At 42.9% G+C, this 18817-nt stretch overlaps 1 long non-coding RNA gene across 1 annotated transcript; it reads left to right on the top strand.

The window, feature by feature from the left end:
• Positions 1–5990: 5990 nt before the first annotated feature.
• LOC127059419 (uncharacterized) lies at positions 5991–8216 on the top strand. Its single transcript, XR_007777182.1, has 4 exons — positions 5991–6161; positions 6275–6347; positions 7297–7473; positions 7984–8216. It is a non-coding gene; the product is annotated as an uncharacterized LOC127059419 (long non-coding RNA).
• The last annotated feature ends 10601 nt before the right edge of the window (positions 8217–18817 follow it).

Here is an 18817-nt window from a genome sequence, read left to right as displayed (position 1 = left end):
TCCTGTGTAAGGGAGGTTAAGCCACGATACAGTGCTGGCCCATGGCCACCAGCCTCTGCCAGCCAGTCCTGGGTGTGGTCAGCCCAGAGAGCATCCCTGCTTACCTGCAGCAGCCCATGCTGGACACCAGGAGTTTGCTAGTAACAGAGAAGGGCTGCTCTCTGTCTGTCACCCTCAGGACAAAAACATGCCAAAGCCTGTTTCATTTATTACTATTATTCCATTTATTACTATTAGTAATTTATTAATTTATTCATTTGCTAGCTTTAGGATATGGTCCTGCAAAGACTCTGATGCTACAGCCCTCAAAGCATCTGGGGAATTAGTCCAGTAAATTACACAAACAGGAAGTGAATCTCAAGCTTTGCAATAATTCTGTTAAATTCAGTTAATTCAGGCCTCACTGAATAATAAATGCAATTTTTAAAATTCAGCTGTTTCTTGAAGGACAAAACAATACTTTTGTTGTTGTCAGATTAAGCTTTGTATAATGTTTAGATTATTTTAAAAAAGAGTTTTAATTAATTTTTCAAGAAATTCTATTTTTATTATTTAATTTTTTCTATATTGTGTATTTTATTTCATAAAACACACCATAGTATTTCAAGCATCTGCATTCTCATTTTTAATCTCATTTGCTTCAATTTTTTTGGTCTAGAGGGGAATAGATGTTAAAAAAAATGGTATTCAGTTGTCTAAACATAGACATCCACAGCAGTTAGTCTCCCTAAGGTATCTGAGATGTCTGCGTGGGGCTGCCAGATATGACACGAGACATTTGGTTGAGCTGTTGATCTGCAGAGTGGCAGCTGGAGGCCTGCAGGGATACCATATGGTGCCTAAAATGGCACAATTCACCCATTTAAACAGTGAGAGGGTCAGAAAGCAGCAGTGCAGCCTCTTTGGGTTGAGTCTACTTTAGCAGGTGGCCTGGAACAAGTAGGAGTGATCTGTAGCACAGCGGAGCTGGCGCAGGGGACCAGTGTGTGCCCTCTGTGTATTTCAGAGATTTATTTTAGACCAGCTCTAATCTGGTCACATTGACTGGCCTCATGTTAGCAGCTGTAGTGCAATGAGTGCACTCTTACACCAGATTTTTTGTGTAGCTTTGTCTGGATGGAGTCCAGTTGATAGATGCCAGGGCTGTTTCAGCACGTGAAGCAAAGCATGGTAAGGAGGGGTGGTCAGGAGGAAAGCTGCCACAGCACTCTGCTGATCCAAGCTGAAGTGCTAATGTGGATGTATTGTGTAGGAGACATAGAAGCAACCTCGATCTCTGGGAAAGGTTTCCTTGGAGTCAAAACAGACTTTGGGACCAGTTTCCTCAGTATCCTAATTAGGGCTAAGTTGGAACATGCTACAGTTCCTTTTGGTCCATGTTCCTGGGCTGCCTGCCAGATATAACCTATGGACAGGCACAAAGAGTGAATTTTGGTGTGTGTTTGACCCCATCCTGCTATAGCATGAGGTGTAGCCACGGGCTCACCCAGTGTATCAGTAGTGAGTGCTGCTATCAGTCTGGGAGGTGAGGAAGCTGCTTGCAAGCAAATACCAAACTTCAGGAGTGAAATGTAAGGCAGGTTTAGCCATTCCTCTCCCAAAAATAAGGTTGCAAGACAATTTCCCCAAAGTCAGATGCTAGGAGGTGACAGGCAGGCTCTCTCAGAAGGCATGAAATATTTATCTCCACTACAGCTACAGTTTCAAACTCATGATTTTTACTATTATTTTCTGTAGAGTTTCCAAGCAATTTTATATACAAACTGATATTTCATCAGGTAGGACTTCACTAGTGCCTGGAGCTAGCACATGGAAGCTAGAGAGGCCAGTTCTTTGCTAGATTTTCTTCACTATACTGTGCCTTTTTCCCACAGCATTACCAGCTTCTAAAAATTTGTCTAAAACCGTGCATGGTGTTTCTGCTATCAATTCCTGCCTTCTCAGGCAGGAGAGTCAGGACACTCAATGGGACTTTGATGAAAGGAAAAATGTCTCTCTCAAAGCTCATGATAAACAAAGCCCCAAGGAGCTTTTTATTTTTATTTTCCTTTTTTTCTTTTTCCTGCTTGTTCAGTGCCAGTTACCGTATTTCATTAATTTGAATAGTTGAAGAAACTTTTAAGTTCTTGCTGCAGGGGACTGCACTGACTTTGATCTTTTAAATAGAAAGCTTTGTTCAATAAAATTAAATCAGCTCTTTTGTAAAGACAAAGATCATCACCCTCTGGCTTAACTTAACTAAACAGATGTAGGGTTTATGTAAATACGCAGTCAGTGCAATTTTATGAAATAAAAGCTAGAATACCTTGCCATTAGTGTAAAAATGTATTTTGTGTTACCAGCTGGCCAGTCATGACCTTTTATTCAGCCATAAAGACAGTGCATGTCGTGTACCCCAAAGCAGGGGAAATATGATGAAAAATGCTATGTCTGCAACCTCATTGCTTATGAAAATACCCAGACAGAAAAGCTGCACTTTAAGCATGTGGCAAGTACAGAAAGACTTTCAGCAGGGTTATTTACTTTTCCGGCTGCTCTCCCCTCACTGGAGCCAGCTACACTGGTGAAAGCGTAGTGCAGGCTGCAGAATTGCTTGGGCTTTCAGTTTTATTTCATGAAAGATGTTGTTAGCAAGTAGGCACTGCTTTCCCTGAGAAGACAGGGACTTCTTTTTTTTTTTTTTGCAATGACCACATCCCACAACTGTGAGTCTTCTGAGCCAGTGCTTAGCTTTTGTTGGTAATACAAGTGCCACACCTCGGGTACTGTGCTCAAGAGACCCTCACCTCTCTACAAGAAAGGCATTGAGGTGCCAGAGGGTGTCCAAAGAAGAGCAACAAAGCTGGTGAAAGGTTCAGACCACAAATCCTGTGAGAGTGGCTGAGGGAGCTGGGGGCATTTAGCCTGGAGAAAAGGAGGCTTGGTGGATATCTTATCACTATCTACAACTACCAGAGAGGAGGTTGTAGTGAGGTGGGGGTTGCTCTTTTCTCCCAGATAATAAAACAGCAGGACAAGAGAAAATGCCTTAAAGTTGTGCAAGGAAAGGTTTAGATTTGATGTCAGGAAAATATTTTAATGGAAAGGTTTGTCCAGCATTGTAACAAGTTGCTCAGGGAAGTGGTGGCCATCCCTGGAGGTACTTCAAAATTGTGTAGATGGAGTATTTGGTGGTGGGCTTGGCAGTGCTGGTTAACAGCTGGACTCAACGATCTTCTAAGAGGGCTTTTCCAACCTAAACAATCCTATGATTCTATGATTCTTTGGCCATTTCCAAGTAAGTCTTCCTTGACTCTGGTGCTGGTCAGACTTGGAGGAGGTTGGAGTGATGCACCAGGTTAAAGAGGGACCCTCATCTGCTGATGGAAGCAGATTCCACAGTATTGACACACAGACAATATTGTGCTGCTGTTGTCTCTGAAGTTTGGTCTGTATCCAGCTGCATGTTTTCCTTGTTCCCAGCCAGCAAATTTTTGGGGTGAATACTCCAGTTGAGGACTACAGCTACCAGAAACTTGCTTTTCCCTCCTATATTCTGAAGTGGTGGCAGCATAAGCTTCAGACATGCCTGATACCAATCTTGTGCCTCCAAAAAAGAAAACCTTAAACATTTTAAGACAACTTACTGTTTTCTTCCAAAATGTGATGCAATGTTTCTGTGTTAGGTTGGCAAAAATATCTCTGCACTAATATTTTAATTTGAAAAATTCATTCACTCTACAACAATATTTTACTAAAGTTGATTGCCTAATTGTGAAATAAGCTATATAGACATTTCTTTGTAATGTAGTTTGTGTATCATGTTCATGTAATATGTATGTGTATTGCCCAAACAATATGGGTTTTGCTTTGCTTTTCCAATTTCCACATGAGATTTACTTGGTAAATGGAACATGGGATATTTTAGTAAAGGAAGAGTACTTACAGTTAGCTTTTATTTAGCAGTTCCCAGCTTAAGAACTGCTGTCAGGCTGAACTGTGATATTTAAGATCAGAAGCCTTGAAGTGGGTGTGACTCTGCTTCCCCATGGCAGTGCAGCTCAGCTCCAAGCAGCATTCCCATATGACTCTGGTAACCCAGCAAAGAGTTCAGCTCTAGAGCTCATTTACTTTACAATTACAGCTGCCTCCTCAGAGGATGCATCATCTGTGCAACAACTGCTCCCAAAGTGCTGTGAAAAGCCTCTCCTTTTCCTGAGTGGGAGTTTCACTGAGAAGACAGCTCCAAAATGATCTAAATGTGGGCTCTTCATAGGAAATTAGGACTTAGTTATCTGCAGCTGCAATTCAAAGGAAGCACCTATATGTAGCTTTGCCAGCAATCCCCAAAATAGATTCACTTTCTCAATGTCATTGACCTTAGGAAGAAATATCTTGGTGTTTTTACAAACTTTTTCCTATAAATTAATTCTGTTGAGAGAAAACATGTTGTTTTTGTAAGTCTCCAGAACCACTGGATCTAGAATGTGGATTTTCAGGACAATTTCACAATTATGAGAAGAGACAGATGTTGTTACCCTCATTTTTTCAGGGCAAAACAAAAGAGCAGCTGTAGAGCTGTCCCAGAGAATGAAGCAGAATGATCTGCAGCCAGTTGTACACACAAATTCACCAGCCTGCCCACAGGCACTGGGGCACTGCCTTAGAAACCAAATCAAACAAGACTGCAGGAGGCTGCAGAAAGCCCCTTGAGGAGGGCAAAGGCAAACAGGAAAAGTATCCCAACAGAAACAAAACAGCCTGGGACCTGCTCCAAGTTTACAGCCCACCAAGCAGAGGGGAGATCTGAGTTACAGGGCAGCCAGCGAGTGCTGCACTCAGCCCATGTCATTACAAAGAATGAGAGAGGAAAAAGAATGACAGGAAAAATGAGTATTATTCTAACAAAAGGCAGGTTCAAAGGAACATAAATTCAAAGGAACAAAAGTAGAGGCATTTTTGCTTGAAAAACCTCATCATTTAGGATAGAATCACACTGATGCAAAACTGGAAGGATGCAAAGATGCAAGGCTGAACTGAATGCACACCATCCTGAGCTGTGCACATGTGTACCTGTGTGTGGGTATGTGTGCACACACATGTGCTGTGAGAAGGCAGAGCAAATTTCATCTGTCTCTAACACGTGGCTTAGTTATATTATGGGTATTTTGTTTCAAGTGTCTCCTGCCTGGAAGTTTAATTTACATCCCCAAGAAATGGCAACTGTAGGTCAGTGGATCCCAGATGTTTCCCTGGGCTGCCTCCCCCTGTATAGCTGACCAGTGGGGAGAGATGATCCAAGCATAACCTGATCCGTCCAAGAGATGCTCCAGTGGGTGCAATGATCTGCATAGACAGTTTTGGCTCTCTAGCTCTCAATGCCAGGTAGCACACTTCTAAAACCACTGCATGTCTTCCTCAGAAAGCACTGTGATCCCTTAGTAAAGCATGACTTCTTTCACATACGAAAGACAAGGCTTGTGATTTCCTAATCTTTTCCCCACAGGGTTACAAAAGCAAAAACTCTCTTATTCCCAAAGCAATTTCAGCCTGACTCTTACCAGGGAAAAAAGACTAGGGATTGAACCTTTGAAGGCAGAGTAAGGACCTGACCTGTGTTTTATGTCTTCTTTGGAGTGTATTGTGTCAATCTGTTGTAAACAGGAAAAGCATTTCTCTCTCTGTTCCTTCAAGATAGGTGGGTGAGCCCTGGACAGGATTTTCACTGGAGGGTTAACACCAAAGCAAGGTTGTGCTCCTGGGCAAATGTGAGTGGTGCATCTGCTGATGAAGTGGATCTAATAAGGGCCTTCTTATCAGTCTTTCCACTTTGATATTTTTGGAGACCTTTAAGCTGTGCATAATTTTTGTAACAAATTCCTGATCAAAATCTACACTTTGCATGTAAAATGTAGATACCTATTTAGATTTCTGACATCATCTTGGATGTCAGAAATCTTTGGAAGACAACAACAAAAAAAAAAGATGTGTTGATTAGTTTTTAGAGAAAATCAGCAATAGATATAGGAGATGTATTCTAGAAAAAATCAAAACTCTTAAACCAAAATTGTAGCCCAAGAAACTAATCAAGAAGCGTCTAAGCTAAACATCTCTTATATCTCTCCTTGCCTTCACCCAAGACTATAAATGTTGAAGCAGTAAGACATCCTGCTCACAGAGGGGTATGTATCAATAAAAACACAGTAGGCTTGAAAGCTTTGCAGGAGGCTTGTTCTCACCATTGTTTCACCTCTCTGTTTGAGGGTTTGTTTTTGTTTTGTTCTTTTCCTCACAGCTGCACTTACTGAGAGAGACATGGATATATTGAAGATAGTGTTGATTCATATCCCGCAGGAAAAATTGAAGAGGTGAGTGATTTTAGCATTTCCCACTGCCAGGTTAAGGAGCAGAAAATAACTGCAGAATTGATATAAGAAGGGGTATTGACATAAGAAGGGGTGAGGAGATGACCAGTGGGAAGGAGGAGTTGAAAGATTTCTATAATCAACATCTTTGTTCTCATTCCCACTCTGCAGAGAAACAGTTTTTGCATAAATATCAACCTTGCTTTCCTTTTGTTTACAGTATCAAAAATAAGCAGGAACAGACTAGCACGCTGCAGGAGAAAACAATCATGTCCTTTGCTTCCAGCCATGCCAGTGGTACAGCCAGTGGTGATAGGGAAAGCCTGTAATCCAGTTTCAGTAAATCAAGCACAGCTGGGGCATCAGCAAGTCTGTGGTTTGCTTTTGTCCCCTGGGACTGCAGTTGTGTTAATGTTGCATGCACAGCCTGCGGAGCTGGGCTAAGTCACAGAAGTCTGGATCTGGGTCTGAGCTCTTTCAGAGGTCACAGCTGCTCTGGCTGGGGATTTTGGGTTAGGCTCATTACAGATTATCACTCTGAGCTCTGGTATTCTTTCTCAGTGTGGAGTTAACAGGATCCACATGGTGGATTTGGAATCTAATATTCAGATGTGGAGAGCCCTGGGCACTAAGCCCCAATCTTTAACAGGAGCTGTGCACATGCTGAGGCATGGGCTAGCAGGTCCTGCATGTTGGTTAGCAGTGAGAAAGGGTCTCATTCTGATTCAGACAGTGGAAGGGGTTTATAGAGTGTCAAAATATACTCATTTTCAAGAACTTCAATAAGAAGAAACAAATACATGAAGCAATAGAGCATATGGGAAATACTTAAATGAATTTCAAAAGACTTCCCCTCATCATAATCTGTTCTATAGCATAACAGGGCATGAAGGAACAGCATTTTGTTCAGACAAATACCTTATTTCTTTTGTCAAACCTTGTCTTTTGTAAGGGCTGTCTGCCCATCACTGACAGGAGCAGAGATCTCAGACTGCATGCTTTTCCCATCACTGGCTCTCTGCCTGCATGCCTGACCTATTGATGTCCATGGTGATCTGTGCAGAGACTTGGACAGAAATGAACACTGTCTCTTGACATTGGGACCCTCCATTTGGACCTCTGGGAAGAGGTACTGTAGAGTGAATTTTGCCCAAGGCAGGCTCAGGATAATGAAGTCCTCTCTTTGCAGGACAGTGGGGGCCCAAAGGGAGATGCAGGGAACTGGACTCTGCTCCACAAAGTCTGTGAGGAGGTGGGGAGGGAGGGCAGAGCCCAGAGACACACAGGAGGTGACCGGGGTTTGGCAGGTGCCCTCAGAGATCTGCAGAGCCTGAGGCTTTATCTGCAGGGGGGCCAACATCTGACCAAACAATCTGCTGGGAGGCTCGTGGAGGGAACCTTGCAGACTTTCCTGATGCTTGCCCAGATTTCCCCACGCAGGGAGCAGACCTGGCACGAGCTGTGGGAGCAGTTTGATTTCCAAATGCACTGTGCCATGAATTCCATGGAACAGGGAAACACTGCAGAGGAGCTGGCAGGCTGCAAACCCCCCAGCTCGCCCCATTTGTGTGCCTAAACCAGCTGGGATGCCAGCTCCTTCTCTTTAAGTCTCTTTCCTTTATCTCCTTCTTTAATCCAGGGTACCAAGCACGCTTGTGCATGCAGGGAATCTGCAGCACATCAGATAATCTGTCTCCTCTGCAGTGTTTGTGTGAAGCCATCTCTTGGAGTCGGTGTGCGGGGAGCACAGAGCCGCCAGAGGGAGCGAGAGCACCGAGCAAGGCAGCTCGGGATCCCAGCCAGGAGGAGAAATCACCCCGGCCGGCTCATTATCTACGTGGTTGCGTTTAGATGGAGAAACCTCAAAAAAATTTTAAAGCCCATTTTGATTGGTTGGGTTTTTTTTGGCATTTGGTTGGTTTTTTTTTTTTTTTTTTTTGGTATATTTTTTCCCTAATTCTTGTTTTCTTTTTGTAATCAACACTCGGATTTTTGTGGGGTTTTTTTGTTGTTGTTTATATGTTTTGGGTTGTTTGTTTGTTTGTTTGTTTTCCTTCTTCTTTATATAATCGTTATTTCTTTATATAATCAACACTGGCTAAACTGTATAAGCTGCCAAATGGCATAAAGATGTAGCTATTACAAGTATTTTATGCCATACCTCCAACAGAAAGGCAAAAGTAGAGCATTAAATAAAGTGATTAAAAAGACCCTCAGTTGCACAGAATTTAAACACAATACCGTATCTTTACAACAGGACTGCTGCAGCAAGGTTTGCTCTTCTGTCCCTTCTTCCTTGTGTGGCTGTGTGCAAATCACCCAAACCCAGATCCTCATTGATAATCAGGAAAACTTAACACTCTGAAAAAACAGCAGAACTCAAGTACCTAAATAATACTGTAGTCCTATTTCCTCTATGCCCTATTTGCTCTGTGCCTGAACTGCAGCTTCCTTCTCTCACAGGAAAACAGACCACGCTGTAAGGAGTGCACTAAAGAGTGCAAGATTTTATGTTTCAGAGACCTGGGGCTCAGGAGTCTGATTGTTACAACTAGCATAAGATAACTGGGACTTTTAACAAAGTTATTTTTTGTTCAAGGACGTCCTGGGCTGGTTTTCCATGCAGCCATGCAGAAGGCATGCTGCTGAGGCTACAAGCCAGGCATTCTGATTAAAAACTCAAGATCTCCAGAGCTCTGCTGCATAGCACACACAGCATTGGTCTGTCTTGCTGTTACAGACGTGACTTTTGTGTCTCCCAAGTTTTATCAGTTTCCTTTATTGCACTAGGTTCATTCAGGATGCAATAATTAAGGGTGTGTCAGATTTTTTCCATTGCAGATCTTACTTTTCAACGAGTTACAAAATTTCATTATTGGCTGCAACCTGACAAATGCAGTTGAAAAGCTGCTGCTTTTAAAGCATGCCTTGAAGAATTCTTTGAACCAAATTGGGCTATTAAGAAAAAGGGGACTGCAATCCATAGAAAATTGGTTCTAAAATTGGCATTCATCCCCATGCTTCTCATGATATCTGTTAGGCCACACATAATGGTATTATTAATGTGCATTACTGGTGTTAAATATCACAGGAACATTTAGGCTGGAAAAGAACTCTAAGTCCAGCCTTTACTATAAAACATATAAATCCACCACTAGACCATGTTCCCAAGGGTCACATCTACACATCTTTTAAATACCTCCAGAGGTGGTGACATAACCACTTCCATGGCATGTTCCATTGCTGGAAAAACCCCTTTCTGTGAAGAAATTTTTCCTAATATCTGATCTAAGGCTTTTCTGGCACAACTTGAAGGCATTTCCTCTTGTCCATCACTTGTTAACTTTTAGAAAAGGCCAAGCCTCACCTGGCTACAACCTCCTTTATGGTAGAGAGCAATAAGGTCACCCCTGAACCTCCTTTTAGTCCAAGCTAAACACCCCCTGCTTCCTCAGCTGTGCCTCATATGACTTACTCTCCAGGCCCTTCACCAGCTCTGTTGCCCTCTCTTTCTGACACAATCTAGGATGCCATTGGCCTTCTTGGCCATCTGGGCACATGCTGGCTCGTGTTCAGCTGGTTCTCAGTCCCCAGATCCTTTTCCACCAGCCAGCTTTCCCCTCAGCCTGTAGTAGTTGTGATCCAAGGGCAGGACCCAGCACTTGGCCTTGTTGAAATTTCTTACCATTGGCCTTGGCCCATCACCACTGTGCACCTTTCCAACTCTCCAGCAGATCAACTTTCCAGCACTCCTGGACAACTTGGTGTCATCTGCTGACTGAGTGTGCCCTCGATCCCCTTGTCAGGCCATTGACAAAGATATTAAACAGGACTATCCCCAAAAGTGAGCCCTGGGGAACATCACTAGTGACTGGATACCAACTGGATGTAACTTAATGCACCATCACTCTCTGAGCCTGGATGTCCAGCCAGTTCTTCATTGTCAACATAACCTGTAAGCTCCATAGGTAAGGCTTTATAGAATTTTGATTTCAAAGCAAGGGAAAGATTTACTGTTGAAATATTAGTTGTAGTGCCTCAAAAGTTACAGGTACTGTGTAAGTCCATGCCTTTTCTAAACCACATAAATAGTGTTATTTTTGGTGAATGTTGTTGGAAATGTGTTCTTTTAAGACACCCTTTTTAGTTTCTCATAATTTTGCCAGTTTTTCTGAGTTGAAATATTGTCTGCATCATGCTTGCCCCAGAGTTAATGCTTTTTGGAAAAGTGTTATCAAAACATTCAGGAGAAATGAAACTTTGCAAAACAAGTGCACCGACTTCCCAGCATGGCACATAGGAAAGACAAGCTGCATCACCCACTTTAGAAAGTTTTGGCCACCATTTTGTTGAAGGATGCTCATCTCCATGATTTGCACTGCAGCAGAAATCTGGGTTGTGAGCCACTCCTGACTATGTATCAGAAACATGGGGGCAGCACTCACAAAAAAGCCCAGCCCAAAGCCTACCAGCACCAGGGCAAGTTGTCAGGCTCTGCACTGCAGTGACAGCAGGGCTGTTCAAGAAATCTGACATTCCTGTTGGTGACCACGGTCTGGCAGGGCTGAGCAGAGCTCTCCCTGCAGCCTCACTGCCCACATCCAGCACTGGGCATCAGGCACCATGGCACAGGGCTGCTTCCACCAGCTCTCCCAGCTCACTGGGGAGAAGAGCTCCATGATATTAGCCAAAGGATCAAAAAGTTTTGGGATGACCCAAAAGTGAGGAGCTAGGCACTTGAATGTGCACCACAGAGGACCCCTCTCTATAAGCAACCACAGGGCAGATCACCCTGTTTGAGGCTCGTGGGCTGGGGAATGAGACAGGATTCACCAGATTCAATCTGTTTTCTGAAACAGAAAAATGTTTTCTTCTCTGTTTCCTCTTCACACGCTACAGGAGGTGGATGGGATTCAGGAAATGGCTCAAGATGGTGTTTTAGCAATGCCTTGTTAAAAAGGCCCTCATCTCACCATAGAAATGGAAAGCAGTGAAGGTCTTGCAGCCGCAGGAAGGTCGGATGGGTCACTGAAGTAGTGTGTCCTCTGACTGTGAAACCCTTTGCCATCCTTGGTGCAGGCATAACAATTTCCTCACCAGCCCCTCTAGGGAACCAGGCTAACAGCAGATCCAGAGTGGGACTGATTTTTGCAAGTATATATCAAATTCAAAGCAATCTGCCTAGATAAGACACAGTCCCCAGAGCTGTCCCCTGAGGAGCAACCTCCTTCCTGCAACACATGCGCCTTGTCCCCTGCCCATCACCTCCATCCTTCTCTTTGTACAGGCAGGTGGGCCAAGGCTGGGGCAGGTCCAGCCGAGCACCAGTGCCCTTGCAGGGTCAGGTCACACCGTGTCCCTGAGCAAGTGGCACGGGTCACTTTTTTACACAGGTGATAACTATGTGTGTGTGTGTGTGTGTGTGTGTGTGTGTGCGTGTGTGTGTGTGTGTGTGTGTGTGTATGTGTGTGTGTCTGTGTGTCTGTGTGTCTGTGTGTGTCTGTGTGTGTCTGTGTGTGTCTGTGTGTGTGTGCTCCTCCCTGCAGTGCCCTCCGGGGGACACCTGGTGCCTGGCTGGCAGCAGCGCCGATCTTTCAGGGAGAGTCTGAGTCAGTGGGAATTGCACTGGGGGTAAATGAAACGCTCTACCATAAATACAGCACATTTTAACAACACTGTTTGAAAAATCTTGGCAGTTAAAATCAGGATTTAACAAATGAGGATGAGGTTTTGATGTGCATTTTGCATCATCCATAGCAGAGAAGGGGAAGGACTATTAATGTCATAAGGATTCTATGAGGACAAATCCATTTGGCAAGCATTTATATACTGCTGTGATGGACCCAAAGACAAATTTGTCATGAAGTGACTAATTTGTCTCCCATGACTGAAGCTTTCTTCAGAATTGTTGCACTAATTTTTTCTTTTCAGGACAAAACATACAAAGTTTTTGCAACAACAAAAAAAGAAAAAAGGGAAAAAAAAAGGTTTTTATTTGTTTGAAATGGAAACTTTGCTCTATGCAGAGTTTTTTTTTTTTCCTCATAATTAATAGGTTTTTTTCCCTTCAATTCGGGTAGAAACAATTAGAAATGTCAAAAGCTTTGTTTAATTGGAAAAAAACCCCACCTAAACAACAAGCCAAATAATTCTCTAAGAGATCTATTATTTTGAGAAAAAAATCTAGGAGCTCTTTTTGTCAATAGCCACCTTCAGATGACTACAGTGGGACTAGAATTTTGTTCTTTGATCTTGTAAATACATCCCTGTCATCAAAGTATGTGGAGTCCTCAGTAGCAGCATTTCTGCTTTCCTATTTGCATAAATCCAGGAAAGAGCATAGCATTACTGCTCAGTGTCAGAGATTAACAAGGTACCATGCTTAAGCAAAGTGTGATTATTGCTGACCAAAGTGGATAAAGGAATACATGTGAATAAATCAAAGGATTATATATAATAGTGATAAAAGAAAAAATATAGCATAATTCTGACTTTCTGAGGAACGAGGGTCTATGATTCTGCTTTAGATGAAAATAAGGATTAAGTCAAGTAAATTAAAATGGTATGGATGACGAGAATCAGACACAGACTTTTTTTTTAGATCAGCTAGAAACAGCTTGTAGTAAGTTTAATTTCAGTCAGTACTTCAAAACGGTGCAACAAATTTCAGTTAATTCTTATATGGAAAAAAAAGTGAATCTAAGCAGCAAGAATGAAAACAGTTTATAATGGACAGTAATTTGGACAGGGTGATTTTCTTCAGTTGTCTTGTTCTGGCATATATGGTTGTTTTATTGAAAAGAATACACATGGTTTGAAATCATTGTGTTTCCCATTGAAGACAGATCTGACAGAATTCCTTATAAAAATATTTCATCTATTTTCTGAGCTCTTTACCGCTGCCAGAATTGGCTAGGGTGCATTATCTAGAGTGCAATCAAATGTCACGCAAGTAAAGCACTAAAGCCTTTTTAATTAAAAACGTCATAAAGGATTAAGTAAAATTATAACCACTGGTTACTGTAACCTTCTCAGAGGGGCACTTGTGTCTGTGTGCGTTTCTGTGTGTCTGTGTGTGTTTGTGTGTATGTCTGTGTGTCTGTGTGTGTGTCTGTGTGTCTGTGTGTCTGTATGTGTCTGTGTCTGTGTGTCTGTGCATGCCTATGTGTCTGTGTGTGTGTCTGTGTGAGTGTGTGTGTGTCTGTGTGTCTGTGTGTGTGTCTGTGTGTGTGTCTGTGTGTCTGTGCATGCCTATGTGTCTGTGTGTGTGTCTGTGTGTCTGTGTGTCTGTGTATTTGTCTGTGTGTGTGTCTGTGTGTGTGTCTGTGTGTCTGTATGCCTATGTGTCTGTGTGTGTGTCTGTGTGAGTGTGTGTCTGTCTGTGTGTCTGTGTATTTGTCTGTGTGTGTGTCTGTGTGTGTCTGTGTGAGTGTGTGTGTGTCTGTGTGTGTGTCTGTGTATTTGTCTGTGTGTGTGTCTGTGTGAGTGTGTGTCTGTCTGTGTGTCTGTGTGTCTGTATGTGTCTGTGTCTGTGCGTGCCTATGTGTCTGTGTGTGTGTCTGTGTGAGTGTGTGTGTGTCTGTGTGTCTATTTGTCTGTGCGTGTGTCTTTGTGCGTCTGTGTGTGTGTCTGTTTGTGTCTGTGTGAGTGTGTGTGGCTGTCTGTGTGTCTGTGTGTGTCTATGTGTCTGTGTCTGTGTCTGTGTGTGCCTGTGCAGGCAGGGCTGCCGGCTGTGCTGGGTGCAGCGGGAGATGAGCGCTGCCCGGCCCCGGGGCTGCCAGGCTCCGTCCGGGCGCGCAGCTGGGCTCAGGCTCGGGCCGGGCTCAGCCCTGCCACCCTGCCCAGCCTGCCCGGCCGGCATGCACGGAGGCGGGGGGAGCACAGGATGGGAGTTTTGCGAGGAATGAAAAGCTCCCAAGGGCCGCTGCAGCTGGCGCCGTGCTCCAAGCGCAGGGAGCCGCTGCCGCTCCGGCTGCCAGGGCTGCCCCAAGGAAGGCGAGGGCGCTCTAAGTCCGCGGAGCTCCTGTGAGAGACGGAATGCAGGCAGGGCATCTGAAAATTGCTCAAGGCGGGGTCAGAGCAGGCAGCTGGCCCGAGACAGAATATCCCGCCTGGCACACTGCCCAGCTCCAGCCTCCACAGGAGGGCACGGGACAGTTACTGCTTGGCATGCGCTGCTCCCGCCCAGATGAAGTTGCTGCCTCTGTTCCCACCTCTGAAGCGTCAGGAAAGGAAAGCATCTCCACCTGCAGCCTTCTACTGCTTTTCCTTTCTGCCGCAGTTTATTTTTTTTCCTTCAATACCCTCTTTCTTAGCTCCCTTCATTGAAACTTTTGAGCCCTTAAACCTTCCTTTCCCGTTTTTCATTTCCTCCTCACAGCCCCAATACAGACTGTGCCACCACTCTGAAAACAATAGTAGTACTGAATTTTGCCTTGAAAAACTTAAATTATAAATATTCTGCTGCAATATTCAGAATTCCCACTTTACATATGCTTGGCCACTGTATTAGTCAGCACCACCATGAAACTTCCAAAAGTAACCTTTGGTATGTTAATGCTGACAATTCAAGCATCATATAAGCATGAAGATTTATTCTTTCAAGGCCAAACTGTGGGTTTTCTGGGAAACCCATGCAAAGGGCTGTTCCAGTGCCCCAACAGCAGGCTACAAGCTGAGTCACTCACAGTATAATTTTTTTTATGGAGTGTCTAAATCCTATTGTTCCCTTGCATGGCTCTGGAAATTGCACCACAATCTAGCCCCAAGGAAGTTTACATATTTTGAGAAACAAATTACTGGAGTAACCTGTTGTTTTGCTACAAATTCATTGAAACACAAGTCAAATGTGTCAGTAGTACACAGTCACACAGAGACTGGTACTCTTTGCTGAGTGTGTATTCTGAATAGAAAAAGTGCACCTTGTCATCTTTCTGCTATTGCACTTATTTGTAGAACCTTTTACTTTTCTCAGTTTAATAAAATCTTGGCCAGGCTGACTTCATCCAGATGCCTCACCAGCATGTTCCCTCAATGCATGCTCATCTGCATGATATCAGATGTTCAGTGTAGACTTAAATTTAAAAAAAATAGTTCTTTCCCCAACTGTACATTTTCCATTGTTCCATTATAAAAAAACCCTGATGGCATAAATGTGTGAATTGGACAAATTTCACTATTACTATTACTGTGAGACAAATACTGTTTTTAAGCAGTTGTATCTTCCCTTCTACAGTAAACAAGTTCTTCTTTTGCCACCAAAGTAGTTTTAAACCATTTTGATATGCTAGGGTGAGTATATAACTGCTTGTTACTTCTGTTCAGGTTCGTCACCTATTACAGTCCTGTTTTCTTGCAATTTGTGAATTTAAAATTAAGAACTCCTTCTACTAAATGCTTGCAATGAAGCTTTTGCTTCCTTTCTTCTTATCCTCTGAAGGTAAGCAAGACATGCCACAATGCTTGGAGTCAATGCATAAAAAATTAGCAACATTTTAATAGCCCTTACAGGGTAATACAAGACTAAGATTTTTATTCAAACTAGGAACATTTTTTGTGCTTTGATAAGCAGGAAAAACTTTTTCCCGGGACAAACTGTGCACAGAAAGATTTGTGATTTCTGAGCTGATCCAGCTTAGCTTGGAGAGAATGGACACAGCTCTTGGAGAAAGTGAGGCAGAGACTTTATCTGGGTGTTGCAGTGGTTGAAAGATCTGTCTATAGCTTGTACAATTCAAACAGTTACAGTTTAGGAGCCTTTGCAAAGCCCCAGAGCTAAAGGTTGAAAATATCAAACTCTGTTTTTTGGAGTGGCAAACGGTGTCTGGTAACAGCCAGAGGAGGGGTCTCTACAGCTTCTTGAGTCATCTGCTCTCCTCCTGGAAAGAAAATTATTTTCTATTAGTCCATTTAACATTCTCAGGACTGTGCTAAGAATTTAACAGCAGCTCAGCTCAGACCCTATTTTGGGGTAGCAGTCTCTGCTTTCCCAAGAGGTACATGAAAAATATCTGAATTCAGCATTTTGGGACACAAAGCATCTGTTGGTCAAACTAAGAATGTGCTTTGGATTATCCCAAGTAATTTAGATTACCTAATTTAAAATCCAGGTTTATAAATCTTACATCACCATCAGGTCTTTCAGTTAGTGAAAGACCTTTGAATTTTACAGGAAATGGAGAGAAACTAGAATTAAAAGCTGCAAAGTTTCTCTGTACATGATTAGGTGAAACACCTATACAGTCTCTGTCATCAGAGATATCTGAGCACTTCTTAGTCACTCCAGCACTGAGAGCCAGCCCCATTCCACAGAGTAGAAGCAAATGTCTTGTGCGGATTCATTTTTCTCATATAAGAATTATTTTAAGAAATTAACCATATTTGAAGTCTTAACTATCTTAACAAATGAAGATAATTTCTGTTTCCTGCTCTAGTGAGATTGTTGCTGATACTGCACTCTTTCATTGCAGTAAACTGTCACTAAATCATAAATAAAACAACATACCTTTGGTATATGGAAAATGCTTTTCCGTTTGACAGGACTGAAACAAATTCAGTCTTACAGATAGTTGCCCTTCTAAAGCCAAATACCCTCCCCAGGCTGCTGTGGCTGAAGCATGACAAAAGGTAGCATCACATCTGAGCCTCCACAGGCTGATAGATTTCCTCACTTGTCAGCTATCTCCTTGGAAATCTCCTGACAGCAGGTGAAATTCATGTGCTGATTGTAGTCTAGACTTCACCTGAGCATCTGAACCACTTCCAGAACAGTTTACCTAGTCCTTGGATTTCTGCCAACAGCAGCCAATCCAGTGTAGACCTCTCCCTTGGCTCAGTCTATGATTTTTTTTCATGTCTTCTCAGGTGAACGATTGGCTTTTGAAGTACAAAGGCTTTCGAGGAGCTGCAGCAGCAGAACCCAGAAGCTTTAAACACAAGTGTGGCATTTTGTACCTGCTGTTGAAATGGAGGCACAGACATATGATGAAGGGACTGTCTGATGTATGGGAACATGTTGGGTGCACTACAGTGATAAATTGCTTCCCTGTTATGCCTAGGAGACAGAAGTGATGCACCTGCAGCATCCTGGCATATTGTCACTTCTGTTCCCAATGCAGTAGGAATCTGTGAAACTAACAACTCTTCTTATTTGGTTATGCCAGTGGTGGTCAATATTAAAATAACAAAAAGAAATCATGACTTTCCTCTTCATTATCTAAGTTTTATTTAGACAGGGCCTTATTTCATTTTATGACTGTTTCTCTTTGAACCAGTTATAAACTTTCTAACCATAGGTAACTCTGAATGAATTTCTAGACATTATAGATAGTGAAAATACACAATCTGACTAGAAACTGGTACTGCAGGAAATCTTCAGACAAATGCAATGACCATTTTGTAAGTATCTGTAAATTTGAGGTTTGCTTATGCTGAAACAGAAAAATGCCCCTTCCATCTTACATGAAGAGGGTATGAACACTGAAAGTTATCAGGTGGGTAAGACGGTTTGTCTGCTCTAACTTCATGCCCTCACTCACTGTGTAGGATTGGATTGTTCTTTAATGTGAGACTTGGAATATACTGTACCATCATTATCTTCCCCTGTGTGTCAGTGCAGAACATTAATAATATTCTTTTTTTGTATGATAATTCAGCACAGAGCATGGACTAATTTTTTTATAAGTAATTATATGTTTAGAAGCTGCCTTCCAGTTGCATGATTAGACTACAACCAGTATTGCTATCTATACATAATCAATACCCCAGCTACCATCTGACTGTGGAACAAATACCAGCAATGCTCAGAGTAAAAAACATCACTGCCTCCTGGCTCAGTGCTGACTCATCAACCCAGATGTGTTATCAGTCCTGTACCATAACCTTTGAGCTTCACCACACTGATCAAAAAAAGCTTTGGTTCTTCATATACTTTCTGGATGAAATAATAATGCTTTTTTTCCTGTCTTCCCTCTCCCACATTCCAGTGCAGTATCAACCAGGCAGAAATATTTAGCATTTTTCCAGCACTAGGCTGTAATTTTAATTTTTGTGCTGCATGCACATCTCTAGACAGGTGTTTTGAAATGTAAATAAAAAGCAGTGTAGTGTGAGACTTGGTACACGAACTGCTGCAGAACTCTCTAGCAGGTTGAGAAGCACAACATCTATCTGTTTAATAGGGCAGCAAGCTTGGGTAATGAGCAGAAACCACTCATTTAAAATCTTTACTACAGCTCCCCAGCTAAAATATAAAACACATTCTGAGGAAGCAGGAGGTGGAATAGCAGAGCTCCAGCATAATGTGGAGGGCAGTGCAGAGCAGCTCAGTAAAGCCCCCTGGATGATGTGCAGAGGAAGGGTGTGCCAGACTCTCCAGCAGGGCAGGAGCCAGCAAAAAGCAGCAGGCAATGTCTCCTCTGTGCCATGATGCTGAGCAGCCAGAGGCTGTGCACACTCTGAGGAGGTTTCTAAGC

Source organism: Serinus canaria, chromosome 3, assembly GCF_022539315.1.
Source record: "Serinus canaria isolate serCan28SL12 chromosome 3, serCan2020, whole genome shotgun sequence".
NCBI lineage: Eukaryota > Metazoa > Chordata > Aves > Passeriformes > Fringillidae > Serinus > Serinus canaria.
This window is presented reverse-complemented; position numbering and strand designations above follow the sequence as displayed.